The sequence below is a fragment of the Diceros bicornis genome, chromosome 2, assembly GCF_020826845.1.
Source record: "Diceros bicornis minor isolate mBicDic1 chromosome 2, mDicBic1.mat.cur, whole genome shotgun sequence".
Taxonomy (NCBI): domain Eukaryota; kingdom Metazoa; phylum Chordata; class Mammalia; order Perissodactyla; family Rhinocerotidae; genus Diceros; species Diceros bicornis.
In genome coordinates, this window is record NC_080741.1 from 18,459,236 (window position 1) to 18,471,815 (window position 12,580).

Consider the following 12,580-nt stretch of genomic DNA (forward strand, 5'->3'; position numbering starts at 1 on the left):
TCAGAGAGCCATTGGCCAAACCCACCCATGGTCCCTGCCCTTCCCTGTCAGCATGAAGACTGGGTTAATGAAATCAGCAAGGGCGCCTGGGGCACTGGGGCCAGGCTGAGAGGAGGGCATCCTGCCAGGTGCCACACACCGTGACCTGCTTAGCCTGGTGGGTTGGCTACCCACGGCCTGGGCCACACACCAGTGACATTTGGTTCACAGAGAGCAGCCACCACAGAGGGTGGTTAGAGACGGGTGGGCCTCTGAAAGCAATCACTCTGCTTCTTGTTAGGGATGGTTTGTCAGCTTGGGTTCATTCAGCCCACCACAATCCTCCCTGCTCAGAGGGGAAGACTGCGGTTCTGCCTTGACCTCGGTGTTCTTAGCCAAACTCCACTGAGAGAGAACTGAAGGGGACTGTAAAGGACCACGGCTTGCCTCTCAGGCCTGCAGAGAGGAATCGCTGGCCAGGAGAGTGAACTTTTTCATTGTTGTTGCTCATTTTGTTTGTGTAAATTCTCTTTGCAGCAATAGGACACAGCAGTCTATTGCTCTGGCTGGGATCAGAGCAGCAACTGGAAGTGCTCAGAGCTGAGCTACCTTCACGCCATCTTCCCAGTGCCAGGGGGTGGGATGAGGAAGGAGGACGTTGGCCTGGGAGCCACATCCGTGGGATCTAGCTGGGGCCATGCCCTGGGTGCCAATGCAGCATGAGCGTGTACTATGCTAAGATGTGCAAATAAAAATATTCATAAAGTCTCCCTTCGTGGGAAAAGTTTGAAATGCGACTCCTACTTCAAATGTATTCCTATGGGAACTTTAGTTTTGAATTATGCAAGGTCATTAGGAGCAAACGAATTTCATTAAGTGCACCACCCTGAATGGTGTCGTGAATCTAAACGGTCTTCTGGAGTCAGGCGGTCTCCTGGCTGAATCCGGGCTTTGAGACTCCCTAACGGCACGGCCTTGGGTCACTTCCTCCCCCTCACAAGGCCGCAAGGGCTAAGAGGATGCATGCTCAGAATTTAGCTCAGTGGCTGGCACGTGCAGTAACCATTAAGTGGTGGCTCTTGTATCTGGCCGTGGTGGAGACAATACATGTATTATGCTGGGTCCCACATGAGGAAGCATGCTGCTTCCTGTGGAGAGCGGAGTCTGACAGCTCATGGCTGACAGGCTGGACGCCCTGGGGCATCTGAAGGCAGCTTCTCCCTGGTCCTCACCATGGGTCCTCTGCTCTGGTCCAGAGCAGGGCCCCTCCCTCAGCATGGTCCCTGCTGCATCTTCACATGTGTGTCTAGAGGATTTCTCTCCATCGAAGCTTGACCTGCTGTTCTGCTTTATTCCTGGATCCTCAAGCTGGAGCAGCCTGGTAGGAGGGGTAGAGCGTGGACTTCAACATTCAAATCCCAGCTCAGCCATTTACTTGCCAAGTCTCCTTAGGCAAGCTGCTACTTCACCTTTCTGAACCTCAGTTTCTGTGTCTATAAATTGGGAGCAATAATACTTTCGCTTTCAGGGTGTTCTGAGAGTAAAATTAAAAGGAAATAGTATAGGTAAGGTGCCTGGCCCGTGTTAGCAGTTCAGCACATTTCTCTTGGTCTGCCCTGGTGGTGGTATTTGAAATCTTTTACTTGTAAACAATGACCCCAGACCTGTTATTGTGTGTTGACTGCTGATTTCTTCCTCTTGGAGCAAAGCTGCTCCAGAAATGAACACGGGAAATGAAGAGTAACTATGCGTCTTAGGAAAAAAGTAAAGAGCAGCTGAACATTGTGGGAATCATAGAGACCTTTAACAGCTAATTGCTAATTTTAAAAAGGCCATGAAGACATTTATGAATGTTTAGATTTTCTAAATGTCAGTGGGGTCCGGAAATGTGCCCTGGCGCCTTTAGAGAAAAGACTGGCTACCCAGCCAAAGCCTCTGAGACCACTTCTGGAAGGTGCAGAGAGGTCTTGGTAGATGGGAAACAGGCCAACGTGAGACCAGTCCTCCCAGGAGATAAGAGGAGGGTCTTCAGAAGCGATTGTCTGGTAGGATTAGGTGTAACCTGTGAAGGCTTGTAAGCCAAGCACAGAGGGAAGTCTGCCCCCACGCAGACAATGGATGCACACGGGCAGGGAGCTTCCTGCAGGATGGGGGCCGGGGGCGGATTGTATTTTTGGAGCAGTCAAGAAAAGAAAGGGAAGAGTCACTTTCTAGTCCTTTCTTTGTGAAGTTTCCAGCCCCTCACCCATGCTCATTCATCCCAAGGGTGTCCCTGGGAAGGAGGGTGGTAGGAAAGCATAAGGAGGGGAAATCTCAGGCTCCTGAGTGGCTGCGTCCCTTTCTCTGTGAAGGACACACAGGGCCTGGGATCAACTCCCCAACCCCCACAGCAGAACCCCCTCCACGGAACCGTGGGAGCCATGTAGAATCCTTCCACTGAGAGAACTGCTCCTCAAAAACAAGCTCGGGGCTGTTCAGTGGTTTGCACCCAGCCGTGTATGGGATGGATACGTGTGGAGGCTGTGGAGGGAGGGAACAGCACACCATGTGCAGAGAATTCTGAATGTGTCTGTGGGGTAATTGTGTATAGCGTGTGGGGTGTTTGTGTAGGAAGTTGAGTGGTGAGCAGGTGTACGGGTGTGGGGGGAGGTGGATGTGTGTGGAGTTGGGGAGGGCAGGGATGGGGAGGTATGTGAGGGAAGAAGTGGGGGTGGGAGTGTGTGGGGGAGATGGGGGTGTATGTGAGAGGGAAAAGTGTGTGTGGTAGGGGTTGGGGTGGGTGTGTGGGGGTGGAGTGTGCGTGGGGGGAAGGGGAAAATGTGTGTGTGTTGAGGGGGTGAGTGGGTGGGCAGTGGGGGGTAGGAGTTGCACTTGCTGGCCAGTTGGATCTATTTAACTTGAAAAGGAAGAGAAAACAACAAGAGGGAAAAGAAATCACAAAACACACGGGTGTTATTAAGTCAACTGAGAGAAAAACAGTCCCAAACAGATGAGCACAACAAAACCTAGTGAGCTTTGAATTGGAATATTTTTTTAATGCACAGTGTAGGAAAGAATAGAAACCAATGTGGAGAAATGATAGAAAACACTAGGCTGCTGTGTTGGATGTCAGGGGAAGACCAGGAAAGGGGCTGGGGCTCCAGGAGAGCTGGTTGTCTCCATGGCAATGGTGGGAGGCCTCTCTAAAGGTCCAGTGGTTGATGAGAGGGTAGTTGATTCGCTGTCAGGCTCTCTTAACATCTGTTTTGTGGGCAAGTCACAACCACACCACCACCACCCGCCGCCCCCGCGACCCCCACCCCTGCAACCTTGGCCGGCCTGGAAACATGACCTCTTGTTCTCCTGGGTCTCCAGCTGAGGCCTGAGTGGAGACCTGAGCCTGAGCATGGCTCCTCATCCCCATCCGGCCCCTCCAGGCTTGTTTAGTCATTTCTCTTGCTCAGGAATGAGGCTGGGGAGGCAGGCCTGCTTCTGTCTGGGGAGAGGAGGTGCCTAGGCGGCAAGCTGCATCCTGCAAGCTGTTTCCTGCGTCCTGCTCCCCTGGGGAGAGTCACTTCTCCAGGACCCCTGGCAGACTGTGTGTCTTGGGCCCACCTATGGCAGGGGGCAGTGTCTCCTGAGGAGAGTCAGATCCAGGGTGAAAAAGAAAGGCTGATTACTATTCCAGTGGCTTTGGGCACCCCAAGAAAACTGTTAGGGAGTGGGGGACAGCCCCCACGGAAATAGGGTACGGGCCCGTGTCCTACTGGGGAATGTGGTTCGAAGAAACCATTGAACCCTCCCGCAAGAGGCCTTGGGCTCCCCGAGGACCCCCAGAGGACACAGGAGGAATTTTCTGCTCTTCCTGCCACACTTGGTAGAGCCGAGGCTGCTGGCTGTGCCCAGACGCCTCCTGCGGCTCAAGGCTGGAAATGGGAACCACCAGGCACATTTGGGCAGTGTGCTGCCCCCCAGGAGGCAGGAAACCAGCAAGTGTGGTTTTTCTCTCTCAGGAACAAAAGGACTTTTCAGGATTCAGAGCTTGGATTGCTCAGAGATCTAAAAAGGAGAAACACCAAGAGAAGTCAGAACAAACGTGATGGCATTTGGTGGTGGGGCCTTTGGGAAGGGATTAGGTCATGAGAGTGGAGCCCTCCTGAATGGGATTAGTGCCCTTACAAGAACAGGTCAGAGAACTAGCTCACTATCTCTGGCCATGTGAGGACACCACAAGAAATCATCAGTCTGCCACCCAAAAGCGGCTCTCGCCAGAACCCAACCATGCTGGCACCCTGACCTGGGAGTTCCAGCCTCCAGAACTGTAAGAAGTACATTTCTGCTGTTTATAAGCCACCCAGGCTATGATACTTTTGGGTAGCAGCCCAAACTGACTCCATTAGATTCCTTCTCGTTGGTTGGAGCCTCTCCTTATAGCCTCGGGTCTAATTTTGAGTTTTCAGCTTTTGGACTGTCTTATTAGCCATTCCTCCCAGCTTCATGTCATTCACAAATTTGTCAACTGTTCCCTGCTTTCACTCAAGCCCATGACAATGGTGTTGTGTGGTACACACAGTTCAGGCCACCACCTTCCAGGTCACACCGACCCGTCAACGCCTGCACTGGGCACGCTTTGAGCTGGGTCTTCCCAGAGGACTCTCCAGCCATGTGTCCCTGTCTTCTCTACCAGAATATCATGACAGGCTTTGTCAAAAGCCTTCCTCCAGTCAAGTAACACCAAGTTACAGCTTCCTGCTTGTCTGGGAGCCCCATTAACAAAGGAACTGAGGTTGGTTTAGCATGACTGGCTCTTGAACTCACCTTGGCTCAGCTAATCACTTTTTTTCCTTCAAAGAGTGCCTCATCAGCCTACTGAATAAATCTGTGAGCAATAAGTTCTGCTTCACTCCCAACTGGGAAGTGCAAAGTAAGTGCACATCTCTTCGAACATTAAGATTAAATGGCTGTGGGCCAGCCCCAGTGGCCTCGTGGTTAAGTTTGGCATTTTCCACTTCGGCAGCTCAGGTTTGGTTCCCAGGCGTAGACCTACACCGCTTGTCTATCAGTGGCCATGCTGTGGTGGTGGCTCACATACAAAATAGAGGAAGATTGGCAGAGGATGTTAGCTCAGACTGAATCTTCCTCAGCAAAAAAAAGACAGAAAGAAAGAAAGAAAAATAAATGGCTCTGAGCCTCCATCCTGCTCGCTCAGGTTTGTCTTCCTTCCCTCCTCTCCACTAAGAAGCAGTTTTGATGATGAGTTGAGCAGGCGATGCCTCCGTCCTTGGCCTGCTGGCGATTCCTCAGGGTGTAGACACGTGTGCAAGAGTGAGGCTGTGGATGGGGAAGGCCCCCTGGCAGCAGTGTAATGCCCGGCCTCGTTGTGCCATGAACAGTGGACTTGCCCTTTCATGCCCGGCTCGTGGGTCACATGGCCTCCTCAATACAAGTAGATATTTTCCCCATGGCCCCCCTCTAGGGCCAGGGTGCGGGTGTGAGAAGGGAGGTCCAGCCTCAGCCACAGAGCCAGTCTTGGAAACTCAGTCTTGAAAGCACAGCAGAGCGATTCTCTCCTTCCACTCCCCCGAGGTTCACTCTTTTCCTGCACAGATGTAAACCCTTCCAAGCAGCCCACTAGCCCCACGACCCCTTTACTACAATCCGTCTATTGCTGGTGACCAGCATTGATCTTACTTGTCTCTAGTTTCTGGACCCAGTCCCCAGGTTCTTAAAAACCTGGGCAATCTTCCCTGTCTCCAGGGTTCTGCCATCTCCCTCATCCATTCAAATTTCTCAAAGTTTCTGGCCTCTTTGGATGAAAATTGATCTTATTATACAATCACTATGTCTCAGGCTATAATATATTCATTATTTTTAATCCCAATAAGAGTATTGCAAGGTAGGCATTATTATATCTGTTTTGGAGATGAAGACACTGAGGTTCTGAGAGGCCCCAGACCAGTGAGCAGTAGAACCAAGATTTGAACCTGGTCTGTCTGGCTTCAAGATGTGAATTCCTTCCATTGTCTCATGATGTGACCCAGGCTGTCAACCTCCACTCTGTTGGTTTCTGCTGGTGCAGAAGAATATGTTCTCCTAGTTTCCCAAAATGAAACTCAGAATGCATATGCCCATAAAAATCATTTTATAAGTGGAGGCTTAGTCTACATATTATTAAAATACATATTTTTACAGGGACATTATGGATTAACAAGGCTTTGCGAACTCCACTTGGAACCCAATCACTTCTGATGTGCAAACAACCCACTTTACAAATGACTTTGAGATCTCAAACCATAAGTGAGTTCGGGACAGCCTGTTCCAGGCCTGCCGGTGGGTGTTGCCAGAGTTTCGGGAAGAAATGTTGAGTAGCTGAATTTAGGAGGATGAGGAAATAGGTCCTTCAGAGTGCAGCATTCTGAATGAGGTTCCAGGAGTTTGCTGATAGCCCAAGAGCTTGGCACCTTGGCCATGCTTCCAGAAAACTCTCCGGAAGCACTCCTGCCTTTTCCTATTGTTCTCTTATTAATTGCTTCTGAGGTTGGGGTCTTGCTAACTTCCTCCTCATTTAACCCTACTCACCCACAAGCCATGCCCCCTTCTGATTGAGGAGGTAATGGGTGGCTCTCAAGAACTATGACTTGAAAGAGAACTTGCTGCCGCCCCCCTGTCTCCTGGCAGAATTCTCTTTCCTCTAACACAATGACAAGAATGACTAGTCAAAGGAAAGCCCCACTCTCCTTGGCCTTCCTATGTTGGTTGACCCTTCTAGGGTCCTCTCTCGGCCCAAGTTCCGGGTCTTTGTACAGAGACCTCTTATTATTCCCTTGACAGCTTTCCAGCCAACCTCAGCTTGGCCATACCTGAAAGATGTGTCCTTGAACAGTGGAATGGCCAGACCTTGGTCTGCCCAGATCTGCCCGGTCTCCATGGGTGTCATTCTAGGGAAGTAGACCTTCCTGCCACAGAATCCCCTATCTTTCCAAATCCACTGAGGGGTCCAGAAATTAGAGCTGAAATTCTGCATATTTAAATTGTGGGATGAGTCAGAGGGTTGACTCAGGTGCAGATCGGGTGGTACTGGGATAGCTAGAGGAGGGGAGAGGTCCCAGCCTGTTTCCAGTTAGCATTTCACAGCCCTGTGAAAACTGGCACAGCTGGACCTCTGGTGTCTTGTGGGAAAAAGAATGTGCTCTGATGAACTTGAGCCTTCCAGAAGTCTGCCATGGGGAAGAAGAGAAACAGACTGACATCCAGCTAATGAATAGATTCCCCTCCCTCCCTTTCTCAGGCCCCTCCAAGATGGAGGCAGGCAGCCTGCGGAGTCTGTGGTGGCTGGAATAGGCAGGCATTTCTCTGACCTTACCACAGGACTTGACGCAGTGGGGAGGTCGCAGCTAGCAACCTCTGAGGAGGAGGGCGATGTGCTTCCATAAGTCAGTGGAGAGTAATTGGGTACGGGGCCTTTGCTCAAATGCCTGAGAAATGGGGAGCGGTTGCTCTTCCTTCCTTCACGTGGACCTGAGCTCCTGAAGAAAGCTGGGGAATCTGCTCCAGGGAGAAGAGGGGTGGAGTAGGGCGAAGAAAGCTGAGGCCCCCAATTCTGCCCAAGGCTCCTGATGCAAGGTCTTTTCCTCCCCCTTCTTTCAGCCCTTGGACTCACCTATCCCTCTCCTCTTATTTTTAAGAGAAGAGCCTAATGGTCTAAATTCTGGAACACTCTGCGTTCACCAGAGTGAACTGGCCACAGCCACCCACTGCAAGGAGTCCCAGGCATGAGTTCTTAGGAAGCCAACTATGTCTGTCTCCGTCGTTCAACACAAACACCTGTTCTGACGTCAAGCTGGGGAACAGTGGGTCCTACCCACTGCCGTGCCCTGCTCTTCCTGGCTCCGGGCTCCCTGCGCCCAGGACAGCCAGCTGTTGCTTCCCTGAGGGCAGAGCTCCCAGGTGCAGGAAGCCTTGTCCTCTTCGGGTGGATTTAACTGCTCTTTCCCCTTCTCTTGTGTCAGACCTGGTCCAGGATGAATTTGGCTCCATTCAGGCTGGCCTAAGAAAAAGAGAGTTGGTTGGGAGATCTTGAATCATTTTGAAATGCAGGATAGCCAAAGAGCAACTCAGTAGACTTGGATTTAATTGGGGCCAATTGATTATTTTTGAAAATATGCATTTTAAATTAATAAAGGCAGTTTATGACATGTAAATCTCACATTTTATAAGTTAATGATAACAGTTCAATGATCCCCAAAGAGTTTTGCCTCCTGGACACTTCATTAGGTGAAATTTCGTGAGGATTTTTGTGGCGTTGGCATACCATGCAACATGCCACATAAAGACTTATAAGCAGTCAACATTTTTATGATCTTCGATGACCATTATATGTCCCACAAAAAATAATTTTGCCAGCCAAGCCAGCAACAATGTTCTAATACTTGTGAATTTAGTAAAATTATAAGAATCAGCAAAATCAAGAACTAGAACTCTTAAAAGAAACACTTATTCTCTGGTCCTTTGTTTCTCAAGCGCCTGCTCTCCTGCAACAAGCCTGGCCTTGTGTGTCTTACACACCCGCCCTCTGGGCTCTGCAGCACCACCTGCACAGCTGAGGACCCGGCCAGCACTCTCTGCCCGTCAGGCAATGCTCAGCGTCACCTGTTTTACCACCCAAATGTCTGGGTTAATTCCACTTCTTACACACGGGCCTTGAAAACTGGTCTTAAGCCCTCCAGTGTGTTCATTGTACTGCTCCCCTCATGATCTTCACCCTTCTGGGATTTTCCTTAGGATACAATCCAGGCCCTTCCCAGGACACACAAGCCCTCCAGGAGCAGCCATGCCTCACCCTGGTTGTATGTGCATGCCAACCACACTAAACTTCATTTCCTGTTATGGGTGTGCCACCGACACCTCTGTGCCCCTCCACATGCTGTTTGTCTCTCCTCCTCTCCCTGATCTTCTGTCTACTCCTGTTGATTCTTCTCAGCTCAGAGGCCACTTTCTCCAGGAATCTTTTCCAAATCCTCTCTCCAACAACTCTGGGTTTGGTGCCTTTCCCATGTGCTCCCTGGCACCCTGTACTCTCCCAACTCAGTATGTATCAGGCTGTTTTTTTTTTTTATTGTGGTAAAATATGTATAATATAAAAGTTAACCATTTTAACTTTTTTTTTTTTTGGTGAGGAAGATTAGCCCTGAGCTAACATCTGTTGCCAATCTTCCTCTTTTTGCTGAGGAAGATTGGCCCTGGGCTAACATCCGTACGCATCTTCCTCTACTTGATATGTGGGATACCTGCCACAGCATGGCTTCATGAGCAATGCATAGGTCTGCACCCAGGATCCAAACCCGCAAACCCCAGGCTTCCAAAGTGGAGCACACGAACTTAACCACTATGCCACTGGGCCGGCCCCCGCGTGTTAACCATTTTTAAGTGTACAGTTCAGTGGCATTGAGTACATTCTTGCTATTGGACAAGCATCATCACCATCCATCTCCAAAAATTTTTCATCTTTTCCAACTAAAACTGTTCCCATTAAACATTAACTCCCCATTCCTCCTTCCACCAGCCCCCAACCACCATTCTACTTTCTGTCTCTATGCATTTGTCCATTCTAGGTTCCTTATGTAAGTGGAAGCATGCAACGTTTGCCCTTTTGTGGCTGGCTTTTTCAGTTAGCATAGTCTTCAAGGTTCATCCATTCTGTATGTAGCGAGTGTCAGAATTCCCTTCCTTTTTAAGGTTCAGTAATATTCCATTGTATGTATATATCACATTTTGTTTATCCATTCATCCGTTGATGGACATTTGGGTTGTTTCCACCTTTTGGCTATTGTGGATAATCCTGCTATGAACACTGGGGTACAAATAACTATTTAAGTCACTGCTTTCAATTCTTTGGGATATATACCCAGAAGTGTAAATGCTGGATCATATGGTAAGTCTATTTTTTAATTTTTTGAGGAACTGCCATACTGTTTTCCACAGTGGCTGCACTATTTTACCTTCCTACCAGCAATGCACAGGGTTCTAATTTCTCTGCATCTTACCCAACACTTGTTGTTTTCTGTTTTTTGATAATATAACCATCCTGATGGATGTGAAGTGATATCTCACTGTGGTTTTTATTTGACCACGCAATATTGTGGTTGCTTCTTCGATGATCTGTGTACCATAGTCGCTATTGGCCAAATAACTAAACAACTGAGAATGAATGAAATTTGGTTCTGCTGTCTTTTCAGGACTCAGCATCCAAGCTTTCCCCCTGTAAAGCAGGCATCGTCCACACTGCAGAACATGGGCTTGGGTGTGGTCCTTCATTGGCTGAACTGGGAGCGGGGCCTATTCTTTGCACCTCTTTCCCAGTATGAGCATGTGCCTTCACGTGATCTTTAAACTACTGCTGCACACAGTGTAGACCTGGCCTTGCCCTCCCCCCCCATAGCCTACAAGACAGCATGGGACAGGGAGCTCTATCACACCTGGACAGATGACATAGGTAGCTTAACCAAGCATATTTGCAAGTGACAACAAGTGGTTTTAGAGAACTTCAAACTTTGCTTATTTCCTTGTACAAAATACACTCGAAATTTGTTTGAATCCTCTGAAAAGAGAAGCCTATTTGAAAACTTGGCGGCAGCCCTTTTATTTATGGGCCTTTAGAAATGCATCAACTCAGTCCAAGTTGGCACAGGGCAGTGAACAGAGAAGGGTGCGTGGCTATTTGAGTGACTACACAGCTGCGTTTGGTCAGTCGGCAGTGCAGGCCAGGAGGGTTTCCCAGGCCGGGCAGCCTGCTCTGCCCTCATTCCTGAGCATGCCCATTTGGTCTTGAGAAGGGCATAGGAATCTTGGTACTTGTCTATCACTTTTTCTGAAGACCAGCACAGCCCACGTGAGTGAACGCTCATCCTGGGGTGTCCTGCGTGGCTGTTGCACCGAGTGCATGGAGTGAGCATGAGCCCAAGCGTCTGCCCGCCTGGCCCTCCAGCCGCCTCCACCCTCTGCAGTGCTTGGCCTCTCCCCAGAATCCTCTGAGGTCTTTCAAAGTCAAGGTCACTGACATAAGGAGTCACGGATTCAGGACTAGAACTCGGGTCCCAGGCTCGAAGTCCAGCCCTTCCAACATCTGTTGGCCTTGCCTACCCACGGCTGCCTGGGCCTCCCCGTGGGGATCTGTGTGAGTCTGCCAGCACCACACTCCTGTTTCTGGGTGTTGGACACGAGACAGTGTTGGTGGAAGGATTCCTTAGTGGGGTGGGGAGTGGGCTGCACAGTCCCCACGGTCTCTTTCTCAGTAGGAACCTTTTATGGTTCTGTGCTTCCAGGCTACAGTGACTGTCCTGAGAACCAGATCCTCACAGCATTACTGAGCCCCACCAGCCTTCCTTCTAGAGGGCAGGCACAGCCATCAGACCTGCCGGCTGACTGGCGGGGTCCAGCTTTTCTTGCCTGCACCCCTTTCTGGATCCACAGCCTTCTGGCTCTTTAAAGGCTCATAGGAATCTCCCTATCCAGCTACCTTGTAGTCTCTACCTCAAGGGAAACTGGGGCTCAGAAAGATTTAGAAACTTGCTCAAGTTCACACAGCTACCTGGGACTAAAACCAGTTTCCTTCTTTCTTTTCCTTTTTAAACCACTTTACTGAGGTATGATTGACATGTAAACAGCTGTACATATTTAATTCATACAGTTCAATGAGTTTGGGGATAAATATACACCCTTGAAACCATCACCACTATCAAGGCCGTAGACTTATCCATCACCTCCCAACATTTCCTCCTGCCCCCTTTATTACTCTGTGTGTGTGTGTGTGTGTGTGTGTGTGTGTGTGTGTGTTAAGATCACTTAACATAAGATCTACCCTCTTAGCAAATTGTGAGTATGCAATGCAGTATTGTTAGCTGTAGGCACTATGCTGTAAAGTAGGTCTCCAGACCTACTTATTACTTATCTTGCATACCTGAAACTGTGTATCCTTTGACCATCACCCCCCTATTACCCCCTCCCCATGGCCCGTCGCTCAACTACCATTCTACTCTCTGCCTCTATGTGTTTGACTGTTTTATATTTCACGTATGAGATCATACTGTGTTTGTCTTTCTGTGTCTGGCTTATTTCACAAAAACCAATTTCTTGACTCCCTATACTATATGTTTGTTTCATCTCATTGTCTCAGATTTCAGCAAAACTCCCAGCAGCCAGCCCCTTGCCAGGACACCTCTACCAGGGAGGAAATCGGTATAAGGTCCCAGCCACACACAGAGGTCAGAGAGCTCGTGTGTTTGACTGTGGCTAGGAACCTGGCTCCTCCAGCCCTGCAAAATGTGTCTTATGTCTTTTCAAAGCTGCCATTTCAGACTTGACTTCAGTATGGACTTTGAGTCAGACACACACAGGTTCGAATGCCAGCTCTGTCCCAAACCAGCCACTTAGGTAGGCCAGTAACCTCTGTGAGCAGGAGGCAACGTGCGTCACAGCCTCGGCAGTGTCTGCCTGTGCAATAAACGGGAGATTAAAATTTCTGGCACTGGAACTTGGGTCTCTACAGTAAAGCCTGTAAGTTGGAGAAAGGCTCAACACCCCACAGGGGAAAGGAGGTGGGGGGGAGCAGAGAAACGCAGTGCTA

General features: G+C 49.5%; 1 protein-coding gene across 1 annotated transcript in view; it reads left to right on the top strand.

Annotated features, from left to right (window-relative positions):
* The window catches only part of SLCO2A1 (solute carrier organic anion transporter family member 2A1), an 81,723-nt gene that overhangs the window by 46,871 nt on the left and 22,272 nt on the right, over positions 1 to 12,580 (top strand). The gene's annotated exons all lie outside the window — the stretch shown is intronic.